The following is an 11,249-nucleotide window of genomic DNA, read 5'->3' as shown; positions in this document are numbered from 1 at the left end:
TTTGTTGGATTCAGTTTGCTAGTATTTTGTTGAGGATTTTTTTGTCTATGTTCATCAGTCATATTGGCCTGTAATTTTCTTTTTTTGTGATATCTTTGTCTAGTTTTGGTGTCAGGGTGATGATGGCCTTGTAGAATGAGCTTGGGAGTGTTCCTTCCTATGCAGTTTTTTGGGAGAGCTTCAGAAAGGTAGGTGTTAACTCTTCTCTAAATGTTTGATAGAATTCACCTGTGAAGCCATCTGGTCCTGCACTTTTGTTTGTTGGAAGAGTTTTAATCACAGTTTCAATTTGAGTACTTTTGATTTTCTGTTCATATTTCTATTTTCCTGATTCAGTCTTGGGAGATTGTATCTTTGTAAGAATTTGTCCATTTCTTCCAGGTTTTCCATTTTATTGGCATAGAGTTGCTTATAGTAGTTTTTTATGATCTTTTGTATTCCTGTGGTATCCATTGTAACTTCTCCTTTTTCATTTCTAATTTTATTGATTTGAGTGCTCTCCCTTTTTTTCTTGATCAGTCTGGTTTATCAGTTTTGTTTATCTTCTCGAAGAACCAGCTTTTAGTTTCATTGATCTCTGGTCTTAATGATTTCTTTCCTTCTACTAACTTTGGGTTTTGTTTGTTCTTCTTTCTCTAATTGCTTTAGGTGTCAGGTTAGGTTGTGAGGCGTAAGGCATTAGGTGTAAGGAGGCAATCACTGGGGTGTGCATGCTCGCTCAGCTGGGATCCTCCTCCAGTGCCTGTGGCAGCAGGAGCCAGTAGGAGGTGGTGACGGACTGGGTCTTGCTCAGGCATGAGGGGGACAAGGCGGCAACTATTGGGGCATGTGCCGTCGCTCTGGCGGGAGACCCCCTCCAGTGCCAGCTCTACCATATTTTAAAATGCCATTTCTTGATAGAAAATGGTAGAAGCTTTCAGTCTTGGAATATTAAATTGTCGTCTTCTGGCTATTGCTTACTGCACTGAGAGACTTTAAATTGCACTATATGGATCTAGTAATGTTTTTGGGAGAGGATCCACTAAAATTGGAAACGTCCCACAGTAGATTCTTAGGTAAAATCATACTACCTGGAGGAAACGGTAGACAATACTTTTTTTTTTTTTTTTTTTTTTTTAAGTAAAACTGCTCCTTGATTCCATGTCATGTTTGGACTCTTTCTTCATAAGGAAGGGATCAGATCTTCATTAAAAATTCTCTGGCTAAGGGCTAAATAATAATTCCTATAAAGCACATATTTATGGACCACAAAAGCATCTTATCTATGTTATTCATAATTTAAATTTTAGGATATTCTTGCTAACTAGACTATCAAATCCTCAACGATGGAGACCATTCCTTATGCATGTTTGTATGCTATCATCTAGCACATAGTCTAACACTTAATAGAGGCTCAACATGTGTTAATAAAGCCCACTGATCACAAAGACCACAAGAAATATATTATTAGCCATACCAGCTAAATTTTATTAGCTTTATTAGAATGCACTTCAGGATAACTATGGGGCATATCAAAAAAAAAGGTGGTTAGAAAAGGATACTTATAGGATTTGGAGGACTAGAGTTAGTCATAGGATTATCTTTGAAGGAACTGATAAATATTTCTCAAGGAGAACAGCAAGGTTTCAATTAATTGACAGTCTAGCTGATTATAGTGCATTGATAAAGCCAGGGAGTCAGTGACAGATTATAGAAATGCTCATATTCCTATGAGTTGGCCATAGGACTTTCTTTGGCCATGGAGACATTGGCAAACATGATCTAACCCTAAGCTTGAAGACTGTGTGCCTTGGTGCTTACACTTTTTGCTTGATAACCCAATTGTTAGGTAAACAAACCACCCATTTGTATGAACATCCAGGAGGAAGAGGGAGGTCATTCTAGATTAGGTTATCCCAGATGAAAAGGACTGGTGACTGACTGTACAAAACTGAGTGAACCAAATGGAGAACATGTGAACCACCCAGGTAAGCCCAGCCCAAATTACTGACTCTCAGAGTTGTAATCTGAACGTGTATGGTTTTAAGCTACTAAGATTTGGTATGGTTTTGTGTCTCAAAAGCTAACTGATAAAGAGAGAATAGAAGATGAGCCAAATCAGGAAGTCTTTCTATTTCCATTCAAGTGTGCAATCATTCATTAACTATGTTCAGAATTTATGTTAAATGCATAAGTTGAGGGCATTTTATTGACAGTTTTCTGCACTGGTTGCCTCAAGGTTTGTTCAATCCTTCTTATCTACCTTGAAAAGACAACCCCTTTTTCAACAGATTAAAACCTTCAAAAGATACCTTAAACTGAAATAACAGTGAGAACAAGTGAAGTGAAAAATTCCCCCTCCCCCAATACTTGTCTTTGCATTAGAAAAATGGAGCTAGTCCACAAGATGATGAACCTGTCCTCCCACCAGAGTATGTGTTATATATCAATACAAATTGCTGGAAAAAAATCAGAACATTTGGGAGATTCAGAATTCTTAGTCTGGCTTCAAAAATAAGCTTGACCATCTGCCTGCACATTTTAGTTTTTTTCTTTGGGAAAACTCAATAGATGTTACTCAAAAGTCTGTATTGCTTATAAATGAAAAAGAATTTGGAGTAACTCAATGCAAGTATGGCAGCTTAATTACAAACATGAGGTGTGTAACATTTTGGTAAAGCACTGGCTCTATTGAAGATGTTGTTATAAAGCAGTGTTTTAAGTCCATATTTTGTCATGCCTATAATTTAATGGTGTAGAAGCAAAATTAATGTGTTGGTGTTTCCCTTTGATTAATACAGAACATTTTATTCAAACTGGCTTGCTATTCCTTTTTGTTTCTGCCAAAAAGACCTGGTAGACACTGACAAGCAAATGGAATATTGTATGGGCCAAATTTCTGATATTCATTTCCCTCAGACAGTAATTTAGTACAAAGGAGACTAATCTGCTGTTCACAATGAAGAAAAAAAAGATCCCACACATTTGAAGAGAAATCCATTTACTTAGAGGTTATAGTGACTGAAACTAATTTTTTCAGGCGGGAACTTTGATGTCTGAAATGTCTAAGAATCATCAGAAGGGAGAGTTAGCTGCATCTTGTCAATTGTAGGTCTTTGGGTAGTTAAGGACACTGAATAAAGGAGAAAATTCCATCTGTTTGGAATCAGAATCAATTTTGACACAAGCTGTCAAATAATAACAACAAAAACAAAAAAGAAGCCAAACTGCCCTAGAGTAATATAACACTGCTAAACCAACTTGATGGAAAATTAGAAAATTATACCTGTATTTAATTAAATTTGGGCCAGAGGAGACTACCAATTCAGCTCTTTGAAACAAAGTTAGAAATAAATAGACCTACATAGACTTTACCATCAGAGATTATCAAAGTGTTTTTTGAAGGTGAAGTACAAAGACAAAGTGTAAAAAAGATGTTGAATATTTTCATAGAGTAATTTTTAAATTCAATCCATTAAAACTTCTTTAACTAAAATCTAGAGGTTGAACATGACCAGAGGCATTTTTAATTCATAACATATGTGGTAGCAAAGAACTGGTACAAATTACTGAGGAAAATTGAAAGGAGATAGTTTACTTATTAGAAAACTACATCTTTTAATAGATAAAGAGCAAATTCTTATACAGTATTAACAAAGAAAGCAAAGGGAATGTAACTTTATATACAGACATTTCTACTGAATATGCACAAAATATATTTTATGTAGATATACAAAAAATATAGAGGATTTTGCTATATAAAACTGGTCTTCACTTTCCCTGATGCCATATGAGGTCTACTTAACATCTTAAAAAATACATGGTTATCAAGATAACAGAATTGAGACTTCGGAAGAATCCAAAATGTTTTAATTTTATGAAGAAAAAATAAAGTTCTATTTATTACACTTATTCTTTTACATCCGTCAAACTATATAAAGGAGAGTAGCTTAAACATGTACTCATGGGTAAGAGTGCTTGGATTCAAATTTTTACTCTGCCAATTCAGCCATATTTTTAAACTCTCTTAATATTAATTGAGTCACATAATTTACTTTATCTCATAGATTGGTTGCAAGAATTAAATATGATGATATATCAAAAACGTTTAGCAGAGTGCCTGTTTAAAACATTTAAAAAGCACAAAAAAATGGTGATAAAGACCATTTATCATTTATTCCAATGAAAAAGTACAAGATCCCAAAGAACTCTTATCAGTGAGGGATTATTTGTCGATTTGATTTAGTTATTTTAGAGTACAGTGGCAAAATACTTTCGTACAGTTCATTTAACTTTTCAAATTTTCAAATAGCACTGTCATTCATAAAATAGCAATATGGTCCAATAATGAATTCACATATTTATTGTCTATATTTTAGTAAACACCTAATATGTGCCAGGAACTCCCTAAGCACTAGCTATACTGCAGTGAACCAAATAGATAAAAACTCCTATTCTCATAGAGTGTGCATGTTAGTGGTAGAAAATGTATAATAAACAAATGAGTGGTAAATATATATCATATGATGTGTTAAGTGCTGCAAAGGTAAATAAAGCAGGAATTGGGGAACAAAGATGGCTGGGAAAGTGTTTGCAGTTTAAAATCAAATAATTAGGGTAAGTTTCAAAAGACAAAAAGGACATTTGAGCAAAATATCTGAAGGTGAGGCAGTAAACAGTGAGATGGGGAAAGTACTTTCCAGATGGAGAAAACAGCAAGTAGATTGGATGTGATGTAAGAGAAGAAAAGGAATCAAGGTGATTTAAAAGTTTTGGGCCTATGCAACTAGAAGAATGGAGTTTCCATTTTTTGAGAAGGGGTAGAGTGAGAAAAGAGGAAGTTGTAAGGAAGACATAGAAATATCTAGAGACCACTGATTTTAGGGATTAATATTAGATATTAGTAAATATTTAACATTAGTGAGAATATTAGATGACTATTAAACATCAAGTAGAGATATTGAGAAAGTAGTTAACACGAAAGTCATAGCTCAGGGGAAGTGCTAGGCTAGAGATAAAAGTTAGAGATAAAAGTTTATGCTAAAAATAGCATAAAAAATGCTATTTTTAAAACATTTAAAAAAATGATCCCTGTCGTTAAGTACCTTATTTTTACCTTGTTTTTTACCTAAATATTTCAAATTCCTTAAGACTTAAGACATGCATTTCCTCTTCTTGGAAGCCAGACCAGTCTGAAATAAGTTCTTTTCCTAAGTAGATGTACATATCTCTATTATTATAACACTTATCACTCTTTATTGTAATCACCTTTTTATTTAGCATCTGTACTCTAGTAGAATGAGAGCTCCCAAACTGAAGAATTTGTTTTATTTCTCTTTGTAGGTCCAGTTCCTAGAGAAGATTCTCAATTCAAGACTGAATAGTGTTATATAACCAGGAAATATTTTCATGTGATTTAATTAAACAGTTTGTAAAGAAAATTATACAGAACTGGAGAAAAAGGGCTGGACTTTGTATATACAAACGTAAGGAGTTTGCATCCTTCCCTGAAAACTATGAAATTCTAAAGAATTTTGAGCAAGTGATTTGCAATTTACAAAACAATTCTCTTATGACCTGATGGAAATGGACTGGAGTGAATACAATGGTGGTTATGTAATTTGGGAAATGGCTGAAGTTGCCTAAATTAGGGTGTGGATACTGTGTAAAAGCCTATATCGCAGCAGAGAAAGAGGATCTGGGGATTAATATGGGTGGCAGTTGAGGCATTTACTTTGGGAGACTGTAGAATGAGAACAATTAATAAAGGACTGCTTTTTTTTTTTTTTAGGACTGCTTTTTATGGAAGTACTAATAAGTTGTGGAAGCAAAAGTAAAATAAGGGACATAATGAAAAAGAGAACAAGAGAGAGAAGAGAATGATCAGAAGAAAGTTGTACCATAACGAAGAGAGAGTTTCAAGGAGAAAGAAATGGATTAATATGAAAAATTTCAGAGAGGGAGCAATTACATAAAGAGCAAAATTATCTACTGAATTTGACAATAAGTTCATCACTGGAAATTTTAGAAAAACAATACTTCAGTAGTAATAAACTTAGGAGGGAATGGGAAGATTAAGAAAAAAAATTTTGAATACAATACACCATTACAAAGCTTAGAGGTGAAGTAAAAGATATGACATTAGCTGAGGGCAAAAGGGCTTAATAAAGGTTTCTGGGTTTTGTTTACCTAATGATAGGAGCAATATGAGCATTTTTATTTTCCAAAGGGAGAGATTGCTCAGAATCATTTGCCATTGCTTTGGATACTCTCTCTGTTACAGTTAATGATAAAAATACAAATGTTCACAAGCTCTGGGCTTCCTCTGGCAAATGAGTGTCTCATTTTTGCCTTTACTGTAGATTGAGCAAATTTCAAAATTTGATGTTTCTAAAATAATTGTCTTTGTGTCTCTGAGTATCTCGAATGAGAGCTGTTTGTATTAATGGGACATCTGCTTTGCAGTTAATTCTATGCATCTCTTTTCATGACTCCCTAGATGAAACCTGCACTTTTTTTAATATTCTTAGGCTATCATCAGGCTATCAACGAAACACTTCTTGAAACTTAAAACAAATTTTCTTTGAAATGTCTTAACAAGAATCTGTAACCCATAAGTTAGGTCCAAAACAAACTATTTAGAAGAGTGTAATCAGTCAGACTAATTAGTCCTTTGTAGCCAAGGGCTATTCCAGAATAGTATCTGTCTAGCTTTCTGTGTTCAATCCCTGCAGCTACTGTTGAGCACTTCTGGTATAGTAGCTTAAACAAATCTCTTCTCACAAATATTTATGTTCAGGTGTTCTAAGAGTCCACAAAAGAAAAAAAAAAAAAAACCCTCTGTTTTCAAACTAAAATATAAAGCTTATATAAATGTAATATCCCCAATAATTATATGAAATAAAGTTAATTCTAGTTACAAGAAAATAATCTTTTTATTTTATAATTGTATATAATCCATCCATTTTGGCTAAATAAAAAATAGAATCAGATTTGTATTGCATATGAATCTGTGCGTGTGTATAATAAATCGTGACTTATAATTTGCACTAGTTTCTAAGGGGTCAGTACTAGAAACAAGAGTCTGGTTTCTGTAAAAACAATTTAGGATTGTGCATCGGACAGTGCTATCTATGTCCTTCAGGGAAGGACTAAAGGTCCAGTGACTCTGCTATATGGCTGAACTGTTGTTTAAATTGTTGCCAATTCTGCCTGACTGCTATTCTCATTCCTCTTATCATTAACCCTTGATCCAGATGTTTTGAAACTCAGGGAAAGTTCAGGAGAGTGAAATTTTTCTTTAAGTGAGAGGTAGAGAGCATGAAGCGGTCTGTTACCAAGAAAGCCCATCTGGGGAATGCTGGGTTTATAGTCTTGAGATAAAGGTGGCAAGAAGCAACATCTATGGGGTAAGGGATTAGTCCAGGAAAGCTAGCCTAGTGTGCTGTGAGATGAAATGTGGTGCCTTGACCATAAAAAAGAGAACAAGACTTCATATCAGACAAGAATAAATTCTCTAGGAATCCTTGAAAAATGGATGACCTTAGACCAACCCATTTCAGAAAAGTATTCAATCAAGAATTGACCTCTCCCTTGAGCATACACCAATATGAAACTTTGAGGTTAAAAGAAAAATGGAGACACAGATAAATGCAAGTAACAGCCCATCCTAAAACTCTCTAGATAATAGACTTTCCACACCTGGTTACAGCTATATCAATTTATCTTCCTCTCTCTTTCAGTTTTAAAATCTACCATATAAGCCAGAAATTAGAACAACAAAATACAATATAAAAAGAGTAAACAAAACCAAAGCTAGTGACAAATTACTTTCATTTTTTGTTTATACATATCTTTCCCATCATCTAAAGATATTAAGATCTGTTGATTATGTGCTCTGTCTTCAGAAAATCATTTTTATAAATTCAGTTGACATCAATAAAAATACTGATGCTCATATGTCATTTCATAAAGAAAAATATATGACTAAGTTATTATCATCTGTTACAGAGTAAACTGGAAATTAGTTATAAAGAAACTCATTATATCGTTAAAGAAGATTAGTTCACTCATAACCTGGCCATTCTAAGATTTTTGGAAATTTCAAATTTATACACAGTAACTGAGACACTTCCAGCCATTTCAATTTTATCTACACCTTCAGAACTTGTTAACAGACCTAGGTCCAAGTCAGAAACTCCTTCTTTAAACACTCATTTAGGTACATGGATAATACTCAGAATATTGAATAATCAATATAAATCTGTGAATCAGCATAAAACCACCATAACCTTTGTTATTGAAATCAACTTAAACTAGATTTTTAGAAAGTGTTTAACATGTGACTTAAGCTGTGGCACAAATCAATATATTCTAGAAATTTTCAGTCATCCGTTGATTTATAGAAGTTGTGAGGTGACCCTTCTGTGTGATATAGCTATCAATATGTCAACACGATAAGGAACTGTATTAATCTCTTCAAAGATTTATTCATTAAATGACACCATTAGTGACTGAGTATGTGGTAGATGCCAAAGGACACTGAAGTCACTGCCTTCCGTCTTAGTCTTCCCACTGCCCTCTGTGTTTTCCCTCATCTTTCACTCTCCTTTTTCCTCTACCATTAGTCAGGATCTTCTAATCTGGACACTGTTTACATGTCTACAGTGAGGGTGAAGAATACTCACACCAGATGGGGAGGAAGCCATGAGAAAACTAGAAGCGTGTGGACATATACAGAGCTAGTTGCTGGACCCAGGAGTCTGACCTTTTTTGGCCTGACCCCATCCAGGGAATGAGATAGCTGTGTGCCTTGCACAGACCAATTCAGCAAACAGTTGGTTCCACACACGGAGGCAGTTGTTGGCTGAGGCTCTGTTGTTAAACCAGAGTAAAACAAAGGGGAAAAAAGGAAATATACCAAAGAGTTGAAGTAGTGATTATTGACAGACAGAGTCAACACGCAAGGGCTCTCCTCAAAGCTAACTGTTCCGGCTCACAGGAGGGAATAAGCAGAGGAAGGGGAGCTGGGGAGCTGGAGGGAGGCTCCTTGGCCTCGCAGGAAGAGGAGGGGAAAGAGAGGAGGGTCACCATGCCACACCATCAAGATATGTTTATGTGTGTACCCTGTTAACAAGGATACAATGTACTGTTTCCCTTTGCATAGACCTTATCACAAGGAGTCAAAAGGGCCTCCACTTGCCCTTGCCAACACTACAAAAGGACAACTTTCCGATAAGGAAAGAACGTGAAACGTATCTAAGGAATGAAGTCTCCACACATGTATATCCGACACAATAAATTTTCAATATCCTTGGGTCCTCCATAGCCAGGGTCTGAGCCCATAAAATGCTGAGCATTTCTTTGTGCGTTTGTGTGTAAGAGGACACACAATATGCCTTCCTCAGCTCTGTGGTACAGCCTCCCTGTCCATCCAAGAGCTTTTAAGCTAGAGACAGTTTTCCACATCTGATATCATTAAAATACCCGTAACACTCTCAGCCCCATACCTCCCACCCCACAACACCCGTATACTCCAAAATGTGTGCTCCAATTTCCAAACTAGAATTAGAGAACAAGTTCTGTGTGCTAGATGAATCACATGCACTAGAAATATTAAATAATTTAACAGACTGCAATTATATACTATTCCCCAATGATGACACACATTGTAATTCAATATTTTAATACTTACTGCACCTGTGGTTGAGCAAATTGACTCTCATGTAAGCCTCATATTAATTATATTCTGTTTGGCATGTGTTCAGGGCTCCTATTTGTTTCAATCTTAAATTAATACTAAAGCGGTTGTTAAAACCCACCCCTCTGCTAGTAGTTTACCCCCATTAAAGTCATGTACTTTTGTAATTTAAGATGGTGCTATTGAAGATATTTGATAGTTTCTACATTTGATAAGTTTCTGCATTTGCTTTGTCAGCAGAGTTTGACTTAAGTACACTACTTCTATCCTTGCTAAATTTTGTCTCAAGTAATTGAGAACATGTGCCTAAGAAGTGACTAGACTTAACTATTCTTTAGAAACATTTTAACTTAATTGATTTTTAAGACCCTTGTCTAGAAGGATATGTTATTTTGTCTAATTGCTATCTTAGACATTCTGTTTCCAGTTGGAATATATTGACAGATTTTCACAGTTCCTCCATATAAGATTTTTATCATTGTTATCTGTATCATCACTTACCACTGAATGAAGAAGGATTTGAACTCTCTTGGGATTTGAAAAAGTTAAAATACTAACCATGGTTTATAACTGTATTAGGAGATGTGAGAAAAATAAAAAGGCACAGAACTTCAAAATATTAATTCGAATTCAATAGCTTAAATGAATTTGGTTATTAAGAATAACTAAATACAAATTTATAAATTACATATGTAAAAAGGCCAAACAGAATTACATGTTTGCATGAAAGATACATTTTAAATATCAGGCTTTAGAAGTTTCTCATAATTTGAAATTTGATGTTTTCATTACATGAGAACATTAAATAAAATACTATGTGTACATGTCTGTGTTCTAAAGTTTAAAGTTAAATTGCTTTAACTCTGTGAGCATAAGTCACATTCCGAAATTTACTGATGGAAAACATGTTGATCCTAGTAAGAAGTTCTTTTTAAAAAAAATCTCTTAATTATGTTATCCAGTGAAAGAGATGAAGCTGGGGAGTTAATCAATGAAGAGATCTCAAAAGGCCTTTCCAAGAATGTGAAATTTTATTTTATCCTGAGGAAAATGTGGGGTCATTAATGGCTTTTAGCTCTCATATCATTAACATTTCTACCAAATGTCACTTCTTTAGAGATGTCTTCCCTGACCACCTGATCCAAAATGAAAGACCCTCTAGTTCTTTATTGTCCTCCTTTATCTTTCTTGGTTGGCATTGCCTACTACTATTTTATTTATCTATATTTTAGATATTTGTTTAATGTCCAACTTTCTCATCTTCCCTTTAGAATTTAAGCTCCATATAAGCAAGAACTTTATTTTCTTACTTCTGTTGTTATTTTTATTTATTGCTGTATTCCCAGAGCCAATAATACTACCTGGAGATAAGCTTTTTTTGAATGAATACTGGTATAATAAACACATGAATTGCATATAATCAGCAATAGCTCATCTGAAAAACACATGGATAACTTCACCTAACCAGAAAATAGGTAAAATCTGAAAATAAAGACACAGTAGCCACAAAATAACCTAAAAAAGGCATAGATATATTATCTAATGCAAATTGTTTTTGAGTACTGAGGAA

Source organism: Tursiops truncatus, chromosome 5, assembly GCF_011762595.2.
Source record: "Tursiops truncatus isolate mTurTru1 chromosome 5, mTurTru1.mat.Y, whole genome shotgun sequence".
In the NCBI taxonomy this organism is placed as follows: Eukaryota; Metazoa; Chordata; class Mammalia; order Artiodactyla; family Delphinidae; genus Tursiops; species Tursiops truncatus.
The sequence above is the reverse complement of the archived record's forward strand: the minus strand, read 5'-3'. Positions refer to the sequence as shown.